This window comes from Microtus ochrogaster, chromosome 19 (assembly GCF_000317375.1).
Source record: "Microtus ochrogaster isolate Prairie Vole_2 chromosome 19, MicOch1.0, whole genome shotgun sequence".
Taxonomy (NCBI): domain Eukaryota; kingdom Metazoa; phylum Chordata; class Mammalia; order Rodentia; family Cricetidae; genus Microtus; species Microtus ochrogaster.
In genome coordinates, this window is record NC_022021.1 from 16,951,582 (window position 1) to 16,963,905 (window position 12,324).

Here is a 12,324-nt window from a genome sequence, read left to right on the forward strand (position 1 = left end):
GTCCATTTGATTCATTACCTCCATTAATTCTCTTATTTCTCTGTTAGGTTTCTGTCTGATTGACCTGTCCATTGGTGAGAGAGGAGTGTTGAAGTCCTGGTGTATTTGAAGAACTTCCTGAATATTAAAAACAATCTTATTTATGCAAATTAAAGGACTACAACTTATACATAGTTTTACATTATTTAGGGTCAAGTTTTGCCATCAATGACATGACATAGAGTGATTTTACTATCAGTGAATTCAGAGAAAATCCTGGGTATTTCCCAAACTGTTGGATTTTCTACTTTTTAGCCAAGGACCTTGGAATTGGGGATGTTTAGGGTGGACTTGGAACCCTAATCAAGTTCTGATTCCTAACCCACTCTCACTACCCTTTCAAACCTGATTTCAGTCCATGAGTCACACTGAGATCATGTGTCAGTTCTAACGACCTCCTCTAACAACCTCTGAGGGATAAATGTGAGATCAAACTACTTCATGGTAGTACAGTGAGTTCCTTACTCAGAACAAAATAATGGAAAAATAGAATTGCTCATAATACTATTGTTCTGAAATAAACTTTATTCACATTTGGGTCTTTATTCCTAGTGTTTTCTTTTCTATGCATATAGAGCTAATAATCTTGTTTTTATTCAAGTCATCATACTAGTGAGACAGATATATCTTAGAGCAAACATCTCAATGACTTAGCACACATACTTTTTCACTAAGGAGGGGACTTGTCTTATTCCTTGATTTTTTATCACAAGCATATCATAGCTTCCCAATAAATAGTCATGAGGTAGAAAGGTTTGAGTAAAATGACACATGCACAATTCTAATACCTGGGAGCTCTTTGTTATGGAACATGCACATGTATGGGAACTCAGGTATTTTCAGCAGATGATTGCTATGGTCATTCGCAGTGGGAAGGATGAAAAATCAACCATCAGGTTTATATCCCGTACTCTGAGTTGAGGCTTGTCTCTTTGTAAAGCTTCAGTTATCCAAGTATGTTCGTTGGCAAGACATATTAATTCTTTTTAAAGTCACTGTGTTCATAGTAGGTACTAGAGACATGTCAGAGGAAAGATTGTTAAAACTTTTAAACTAGGAAGTAATTCCTTGGCAGTGCATGACCAGCCCCAATAAGTAGTATTATAAATTATTAGTATTATTATGTATTTCTAGTATTATTATATATTTCTGATACCATTATAAATATCTAGTAGTATTATTAAAAAATCACCACACCTAGCAATGATCTCCAATTAGTAATGATCTTTTGGAAAGTAAAGTGTGGGAAAGCTAGCAAGTCAACATCAGCAAATTTCTTGAAAAATGATGTCTATTTGCTAGCAGGAGGAGAAATACTTTCCAGAAATAAAAAAAGAAATAAATAAGAAAACACAAATCTTTCAGGTCTGCTTGATTTGTTATTGTTCAGGAGAAAAAAGGAAACTGCAGTTATTTCTTTTAGCTAAAAGTGGAGAAACAGTCTGGGGTTATACTGAACAAACTAAATTTAGACAAACTGTCCAAATAAATGGAAACACAATGCAGTAAGGTAAAATGGTATACTTCCAAATCAAATGCTCAAACAATTCTTCTTCTCCTTTCAGTTGATAAGATATCTAGGTTCAGGGCAGATAGGTATCTGTCCCTCCTGTCACCTCGTCCTCTTTCACTCTCTGCCTTCACTCTGTCATCTTCTGTGATAGATATCATGATACAAGCCATATTTAAGCTTATTGGTGCAATAGAAATATTTCAAATCTTAAGGAGAGTTTTCTTCTCATGCCTGCCACTACTTAAATTACAGTACAAAATAGGATCAATTTGTTGTCTTCGCAATTAACCTCTAGGTCTAGCACATTGAAGGGAAATGAGTTTTTACATTTAAAAAAACAAAAACATGAGAAATTTAAAGATAAAATGTATACAAAACACTTTATTGCATTTTTTGTATGAGTAAGATTTAAAAAGACAAATCCATGGAGAGTAACCAACATAGAGCAAAGATACAATTTATTGGCAAGCACATACCAAATGACAAATTGGCTACTTCTATGTCAAATTAACAAGCATACAAATTAAAGTCATGTGAACAACTATAATAAAAGAAATGTTACAAGCATGAGCCTATTTCAATGACCATATACTTTAGACGTAGTTATGACTTTTCAGCTTGAGAATACCATTTTTCTCATTTTATTGTTTTTTGTAGATCTTCTTTGTAATTAAAACCATATGAACTTTTCATTTTTCTGTACCATTGTACTTACTAAATATGGTCAAGAAAGATGACTTTTGCACAAGCTTTTCTAGTCGAAAACAGCAGTGGATGAAAAGAGTCCTTTTAGATACATATTAGGTGACTAGGAATTCTGACGTTTTTTCAAATGTTTTCCATAAAACTCTGCTTCTGAAATTTCCCTCTGGTCTTCTCCCTCTGAGTCAAGTATAAATACAGTTTCTATCTCATATTGCAAATGCTCAATGCTTGTTCTACACATCTGTTCAGCTCCATCTAATGAAGACTTCATCAGTTTGCTCATAAACCAGTTGCCCCAGTTTTTCTTGTAATTATTTGTGGTGCTATCTATTTCAGATCCTAAAATAGCTTTGGACACATAGTATAGCAAAATCTGAAATATTTAATAGTTTGGGTTCCCCTATATATCATTCCCACCTGCACCATTTTGTTTTCCATGGTTTGTCACTGTGTCTTCTATTACAGTAGGATGAGTTCTAGCCATGTACCCCATCTATCACGAGTCCCTCTGCCTTCTTCCCAAATAACCATCCCACCCACCATTTCCAATTCAAAAATAATTCCTCTCAAAACATTGTTTTCTTAAACTGAATAAAACTTTTCCTTTTCCTTTAATTTCCAAATTTATTTTATGATTTGTATGTGAGATAAATGACTCATATAGAAAGTCAATTAATGTCATTGGAAGAGCATATTACAACATCATCTGACATCATACCAACACCCATCACAGCATATGACTGACATAACCAATGTCACAGCATGTATCTGACCTGAAAATCAACAACACAGCTTGTAAGTGATTTTATAACCAAATCACAACATTTGTCTGACATCATAACCAATGTCACAGCTTGTGTCTGACATAATCAACATTGCAGAAGTGGCTATATATGGTCATATGAATGTTACTTAAAAATTATGATTGTATTTCACTAATTCTGTTCAATAATTTTCTATTTTTATAAGTGCTTGAAGTTGATACCCTTTATTTATTTTATATATTGCTTGTAAATTCTAAATTTGTCTGCTCTCTATAGTATTCAATTGAATTGCTTTGTGCCCTTTCTGAAGCCAAGATAGTCTAGAACACATGCTTATCTTGCTGTGAATATTGGCAGTAAATAAGAAAAAACATTATAAAAGAATATAATGTTATAGTCAATTTCAATATGATCAGGGAGATATCAAAGATTTCTGTATTATTTGAAGTTTTATATGTATAGGTTTTTGTCTGAATGCATATTTGTGCACCACATGCATACCTAGTATCAAGCCATTGAAAGCCAGAAAATAATGTCAATGCCCCTTGAAATGGAGTTACAGAGAGTTGTGAGCCACTATGTGGTACTTGAATAAAACTCGAAGACATCTCTCAATCCCCCAAGCAAATAACAAAATCAAACCCTTTGGAAAAAAGAATCCAGTTGAGTCTGTCAGTTGTTTGGTATCCATTTCTACCTAATGTATCTTTCTTTGCATAAACCATGAGATTTACAAATAATTTTCCAAAGTTGTGGTTAAGTTTTGAGTAGTCATTGTTATTTTGATTAGGTTTAGTACTTCTATTTTTATTTGATTTTAGTTTTAATTAAGTCTACAAATTTAAAAAATTTTAAAGAGCCAAATAGTTCTACATAGTTATAAAAACAAGATCCCTATTCATACGCTCAGGTTTCTTCTCTCCGTTAAGCGTATCACCGTTTGTCTATTAACTTACTTTTATTTGTAGTATTTGCATAATGACCTTAGCAAAATCCATTTTATATCTAACAATGTCAGTTGCTCATTGAGTTTCAATTCTTTGCAGCCTCTCTGCTTTAAGCTCTCATCCTCAAAACTCAGCTATTCGTCTACACCCCATACAACCCCAGAGAGTTATGCTATCCTCTTTGATGGTTTCAATGAGACATCCCTCCCAATAATGCTCATGTGTTTGAAAACTTGACTCCCACTTTGGGGAGGTTGTGGAATCTTTCAGAGACAAAGCCTTGCAGGGGGAGTTGTGTCACTAGTGGTGACTTTTGAGGGTTTATAGTCTCAACCCACTTCTTGCTGTCTGCTTCTCTGTGTAGATGAAACATGATCTACAAGTTTCCTGCTTCTGTCACCATGCCAACAGAAAAGGAAGCAGGACCTATTAGTTCCTTTTTATGTGGAAGCCCACACTGTCTTCTAGACTCAGTCATGCTATAGCTTACCAACACTTTTGCTCTCAGGTAGATTTCCTCAGCTTTGCCGAGTTCTTGCTTCATTCATTCCCAAGGCTGTGTTTGTCTGGTGTTTTTCCGCAGTTCCACATTGCTTGCTTCAGCTAATAAATCTCCTTAGAAGTTCAATGTTTTGAGTAGGCAACTTCATTTGCCTAAAGAGGATTTTTTGGTACTCTAGCTCCTTCATTCTGAGCTGATTTCCCTACACAAATAGTGCACAGAACTTACCCTAAGTGCTTCACTGCTACTTTTCTATGGCCAACCACCTGCCCCCAAATCTCATCTTCTTTATGACTTTATTTCTGTGTTGTTTTCAAAAACGCCACAGTTTTTGCAGTCACTTTGAGAAAACATGTCTCTTCAGTTTTTACTCTTCTTGCAATTGCGTACAAATTTCTCCTTGGAACACACTCTTGTAAAGTTTCGTTAAAGATCCCTTTAGTGAAAGAATCTTCTTCTCACCTCTCTGCAAAGAAATCACTGCAACCAGGAAAATGAATTCTTAAGCTTTTCACAAGGAAAATTATATTTTATCTTCTTGTTTTTTTATATTACTTGTGGAATTTCTAATTTTTAGGTGTTAAGTCTATTAGAATAAACCTTTAAATGTCTTAATTTTTATTATAATTTCAATCTTTTTTGAGATTTTGCTATATATTTTGGAAGATTTTCTCAAACTTACCTTCATAGTCTTAGCGATTTTTCTCTCATATCATAAACTTCAGCTTGTTTTATTATTTCTTCTTGTTTCCTAATAAATATGTTTCTTATTTCTTTTTCCTTATTTTGTCACTTTTACTGGTCACTTTGTTATATATTATGTTTTAGAATTCCATATCAGAGGCTATTCTGATATTTTGAAGTTCTCAGCTAATACTTTTTATAATTTCAATTTCTTAGCTTCTAACTGAATTTTAAAATGGGAAGTGTAAGGCTTTTGATAACTTAAATTCCTTCTATAAAAAGAGGAAAAGGAAAAGGCAACTAAAACATTTCATAAATAGTTTTATAAACAACAAAAAAAACTTTATGTAGAGAAACTTATAGCCTGTAAACTGATATTTAATAATTAAATAAGGATTATATTTTGTTATGAATACACAGTTAAACTTTTCACTCACGCAGGCAAGTAAGAACTCTTTCTATAGCACTGTGGATCTCTCACACACATCCAGGAGACATTATTGGGAGCAAAAGTCATTTCAATTGTGAACAAAGATCAGAAGAATGATAAGAGGCTTTTTACTAGCTCATGAAAAAGAGGCATGAACCAGTTAGTGTGTTGTGCTAATTGACTAGGTACATTCTACAGGAAACTAAGCTTGGCATTCAGATATATTAAAATGAAAAACGAACTTCCAGAGAAATCTGTTGTCTAGCCTCAAAATAGTTTGCCAGAGAAAGAAAGTAGAAAAATTTGGCTCATAGAGTGTTTATTTTCAGACCAAATGAAATTTGTACTTTTCTCCAAATGTTGTGTTGAAATTTAGATTAAAGTTAAAAACGTGAATTCCCTATTAATGGCTGATGAATAGTTTACATGGATTAATGGCTAGCAATTATATTCTTCAGGAAAAACTTACTGAATAATGCAGAGGTCGGTAGGTAGCCGGACATGAAACTAATAGGTAGATGTATCCAAGAATTTCTTCATAAAAATCATTTACTACATTAAAATAATCAGTTTAAAATGACTTTAACATAAAGTACCAGTTTAAATTAGAAGTAATTAGAGCCTATATCCAAGTAGGACAGAACAGAGCTAGGTGGAGAAAACAAAACTGAATGCTGGGAGGCAGAAGGCAGAGTCATAGAGAAGCCATGTAGCCTCCCAGAGACAGATGCCACATTGGAATGTTGCTGGTAAGTCACAGCCACATGGTGATATGCAGATTACTAGAAATAGGTTAAATTAAGATGTAAGAGATAGCCAATAAGAAGTTAGAGCTAATGGGCCAAGCAGTGATTTAATTAATACAGTTTCTAGATGGTTATTTTGGTTTGGGGCAGCTGGGACTAACAAGCAGCCTCCTACAACACACACATATATTATATGTGTGTGTGTGTTGTTGTTGTTGTTGTTGTTGTTTATATGTGTGTGTGTGTCTGCCAAATATTTATAAATTAAAATTTAGGAAGACTTACCAGTTAAAACTATTCACAGGGCATTTTCATTGTGATAACTCTATGAGACAGCTTCAAAACTATTCTTACATATACCAAACCATGGCAACATATATGTAAAAAAATCTGAAATTATGAAAATCAAAACATAATGTGAAGTAAGAATTATGCAGAAGAAATAAGGTTAGAATATATGTTTTACCCACAAACACTCACATACAACTGATCTAATAACATGATGAACTTTGTTCCTTAGGTGGCTTCTCTGAGTCCCGGCATAAGATATTTGAAAATATTAAGAACTCTGGTCACTACTAACCAGCTACTTTGTATCAGAGAGTAAATCACAATACTTTAGAGCTGTCTTTACCACAGCTTATGTTGTGTATGTATTTTCATTCTTGAGCTTGCATTTATTTACAAAATGGTCAATAAAACTGAATGGAAATAGTTTAAAATTATTCACTAACTAACATTATAACAAACCGAGAAAACATTTCACTGAAAGTATTTGTGGTATTTTATAAAAAAGAACATAACTAGGATATGATTAAATAGTTTGGAAAATTTGAATGGGATGTTAAGCAAAACTTTGTAATAATTGAACAAGTATCTCACTAGCATGCTTTAATGTCTGAACATGGGAAAAATTTCAATACCATATCTTTCTGTCATTCAATGACATGATAACATGTTTCAAACAATTCAGTAGGTGATTAAAAGTTCTTGGAAATAAAACTGAAGAAACAAAAATAGATTCACTAAAATATACAAACAAAACTTTCTGTAGATTAATCTGCATTTTTATGAGGCATCTGCATTGTGCTATCTCCATTGACAAAAGTAATTCTTCCAGTTTTTATGCAAAATTCTAACACTTTTTTGTAATATAGGTGTTCTTGTCCATCATTTCTCCACCAGTAGATTTTAGTTTTCTGTTGTTGGTTATTATAAAATGAGGTTGGCGATGTGCCTGATGCCTCTTATAAGAATACATTTCTCAGCAATATTTGAATAATTTAGCGTTTTATATTATATTTACAGGAACAACCCTAAGTATTCATTTAAAACATCATCTAATCCTATGTACAATTTCCAGTTCCTCTTTCCCTTGACTGTCAGTTAAAAAAAAATCACTATATAACTTGAGGCACTAATAAATTTAGTAAGTTATTCTTTTTTCATTATCTGAGGTTAACTAACTTGTTTTTAACTCAACATTTGTTAGACTCTTCAATTCCAAGATTAATTTTTTGTTACTCTAGTGTAATGTTGCATATTCATTTGCAAAACAAAGACACATGGGCAAAAACTTCTGCAATATTGTCTGTCTAAGGACAGCTCTGAGGATTACAATATGTTCAGCTCTCAATTTTTTGTAACAATTTAGGGATACAATCTTTAGTGGAATTTCAAGATGGATCCTAATTTTTACATGGATCCTTCTGGCAAGAAAATTCTGGATACCTTAAGTAACTGCAATAAAAAATATAAGGCATGAATTCTTGAAATCCCCCCTCTGTCTAGATGAAAATGAGCATAGGAAAACATACTGCGATAATCCAAAACATTCATTATGAAAATCATGTAAGATTTGAAACTCTCTCTGCAAGCTGCATTTGATTACAAACTTCTCTTGGGACTATGCCTAGGTATTCTTGGGCTTGAAACCAAACTACATTGCTTAGCCTACCAACCACTGAGCATGGTTTAACATCACTCAACTCCATAAGACCTACACTAAGCAAGAGTTCACATTTTATAAACAGTTCTGGGATTTTTTGCAAAATACAATCATTAAACAGTAGCAATTTTGAAAATTCACATTACCCATGTTTTCTGTAATATCATTGCTCTTTTCAGCTGTCTGAAAGAAATACATTCATTCATTAGCATTTTCTCTTTAGTCAGTACAGAACCTCAGGTAGCTGATGGCAAAGATGCTTTTGCTAATAATATCCAAGGAAATATCACCATCTTATGCTACCCACACAAGTGGAATGTCTTGGGTTCAAAAGAAGAATATTATATTCATACGCACAGGGTAGCCAGGGAATATGGTTATCTTAATTTTATAATTTGAATCCTCTGACTCCATTTTGCAATATTAAATTTTTTAAAAATGTGTCTGGATCAAGGCATTTTCCCCATACAAAGCACCTTCGGAGCGCACACATAAGGAAGCACCTATTCACGAGGAAAGTTGTAGAGTCCTTTGTATGAATATTGCAAAAGAAAGATGAATCTTAGGTTACTAATTCTATTTTTGAAAATCATTACTCCCTTTCCAACATTTGTTTATTGTTCTTGAAGTCAATGTCAAACTCCTTGGGTTTGTACTTGAGATTCTGTTCAATTTAACTCCAAATGACTTTCCAGTTATATATAGGCCAATAATGACAGGCTTACAATTTTATATCACTTTAAAATCTATGGTGTTTCTTTATCTCTATGTAAACAATACTCTGTAGGCTTATTTTCTGTTTGAATTTTGCCAAGTCTTATAAGATATTTTCAAATTCGTCTGTTACGTCTTTTCCACTTATATCAACTTTAAAGGAAAATATATTGCTCTTCGCTGACCTCACCAGTTCTCAAAATTGTATACTGCTTACATTTAACAAATGTAACAAACACCTCTCAGTTCCTACAGTACAAGAGTCATACTTACCTGGGTAAGAAAAAGACAGATTTTCAAGGTTGCAAGCCAAAGAAAGAAGTCAGTCCTAAACCACTACATTACATTAAAAGTTAGAATGTAGAAGGCTTAAGGAATGTATGAAGGAATTGGTGTGGACTATCAGAGAAGGAAAACTGAAATTCAAATAAGCAATAGAGTTTTGGCAGAAAACTAAGCTATTTCTAGAGTGCACTTTCTGTTAGAGGAAGAATTCTCGTGGAGTGTTCTATGGAACTACAATTTCATTCTAATTATATGTCATTAGTTCCGAAGATCTTTATGTGTATGGAAGCTTTACAGTTACCTTACTTCTAGCTGCACATAACAGGAATTCCTGTATCAGCTGTTTACACACACACACACACACAGAGAGAGAGAGAGAGAGAGAGAGAGAGAGAGAGAGAGAGAGAGAGAGAGAGAGAGACTTACAAAATACAGGAAATAGGTAAATAGGTGGATGTTGGTGACACACATCTTTAATCCCAGCATTTGGAAGGCAGAAGCAGGCATTTCTCTGTGATTTGAGGCCAGCTTGGTCTACATGAGCTAGTTCCAGGACAAGCTCCAAGACTACAGAGAAATCCTATATTGAATCCCCCCCAAAAATACAAGAAATATATGTGATATGGTATGTCATGGTTGATCAAAAATGCATGACTAGATCAAGTGGGTAATTCTGTTCTCTATGAGGTTAAGATTTTCCATTCTGTCTTAGGGTCCATTTCTTATAATCACAGGATTACTGCCATAATGGAAGAATTTTTATCCAAATGATACTATGTGTAGAAGGAAAAGAACATGTACTTGTTGTTCTACCTAAAAAAAATAAATTATTTGATTGACAACTTGACACCATCTAGACTCACCAGGAATATAATCTTAAATATTATCTATTTAAGTTCACTGAAGCAAGGAAAAGTACACCCTAACTGTGGGTGACATCATTTCATGGTTTTGGGTCCTGGACTGTATAAAAATTTTGAAATCTGGCTGAAAATAGTTCTCTCTCTGCCTCTCTGTTTCTCTCTGTCTCTCTCTGTCTCTCTCTGTCTCTCTCCCTCTCCTTCTTAATTTAGAATAAAATGTGACCAACTGCTTCTAGTTCCTAGCACCATGATTTCCTTGTCATGATTGACTGCAGCTTCCAACTGTGACTTAAAATAGACCCTTTCTCCAATGTGAGTTAAAATAGATCCTTTCTCCAATTTGCTATCATCAGACTTGATGTGGCAGCAAAGCTTTCACTTCTTCATAGCCAATACGATGAAATAAAGTTGCAAGGATGGTATCAAAAATTACTTCTATTTGGATCTTCATGTAAGGTGATCTCAGTAAGGTGATTTCCTGAAACTTAATGAGACACATGGCATCCACAATCTCATAATTCTCTAATTGTCCAGAATGCAGTGGGAAGTCATTTATTATACCTAAAACTAAGGCGATCTCAACCCGAATGAGAAAAGACAATCAACCAATGGCAATACCAAGTAAATGCCTATGCAGGGGTTATCTATGAAGTTTTTAAAGCAGTTATCTTCAAAATGCTTCACTGAACAATCACAAACCACTGTGGTGATTTGACTGAGAATGGTCCACCTAGTTTCCTATGTTTCAATGTCTGGTCCCAGAGAGTGGAAGTGTTTGGGAAGGATTAGAAGGATTAAAGCAAACAAAACAAAACAGAAACTCTCAAAAAATAAATAGAAGATATTAAAATGAAGAAATCTATGTATCTTAGAATTAAAAATATAAATTAGTCACAAAATTTTAACTTACTGGTTTAAATTTCAATGGAAAATACAGATAAGATAGCAACAGTGAGCTTGATGATAAGAATAGAAACTTCAAGTAGAATAAACAGAAAACATGGCTTGCAAAAAAAGTGGATTTAATACTAGAAAAGTAATACAACATAACTGAGTTCCAGCACGTCCAACTTGAGTTGGAAAAACAGAGCACATGAATGTGTGGCTGAGAAAGGACTTTGCTAGATCAGTGGGCAAAAGACATATATGTATTCATTTCAAAAGTTAAATGAAACAAGTACAAGATACATCCCCCAAATTTATATCATGGCCATCAATTTCCAGAAAATTTTAAAAAAGAAACCTTGAAAGCAGCTAAAGAAAAATGACACATTTTAGTGGTTATCCAAGTGCTTCAATGACAAAATATGTAAACATAGCCACAGAAACCAGAAATGACAAAATGCCTTTCAACTGTTAGATAAAAAACAAAAGGGAAATCAAATAAAGAATCAAACTCGAATGGAGAAACTGAGCACACAAACAAACAAAGAACAGCTTTACTTTTGAAAACAAATAATGTGTCTTCAAATAAAAAAGCCTGTAAGAATTCATCCCTAGACTTACTTTAAAATAATGATTAATAGTTCTTCAGATATACATGTAGTACAATGGAAGAAAATTTAATATTAATACCAGAAATGGAGAAATAATAACAAAAGCAAAATCTTGGTGTGTTAAACACTGTGTCTCTCAAGTTTTGTGTACTGTCATGGCCATTTGGGATGAATCTTACAGCTCTGCCTGACATGGTTCCAAACGTGGTAGAGGAAATGATAGACAATTCCATTATGAACAGGGGTGAGGGTAGTGAGACCTACATTACATGTATGATTACTTGAATTGGTGAAGTGTCACTATTAGAGATTTATCAAAACATGAATCCTATCATGTTCTTGCTTGATATCCTTAATTCTGTCATCTCAAGAACTCATTCATATGACTTAATGTATACTTACAGCATTTACAAGAGTCTTATCCTGGGGCTGTAACTACTATAAACCTTATGACCCTATGATAGTGTTGCACTATTTCTTTTAATTGCTGTTTTATGTGTGTTTGTGATTTTATCTATGTAGTATATGTGTGCACATGTGTGTGAAGGCGTACATGTGGAGGTCAGTGAAGGCTCCTTTTCTATTGAATTCCATCATATTCCTTTGAAGCAGACACTTTCTCTGAACCCATATCTCAATCTCTCTCTCTCTCTCTCTCTCTCTCTCTCTCTCTCTCTCTCTCTCTCTC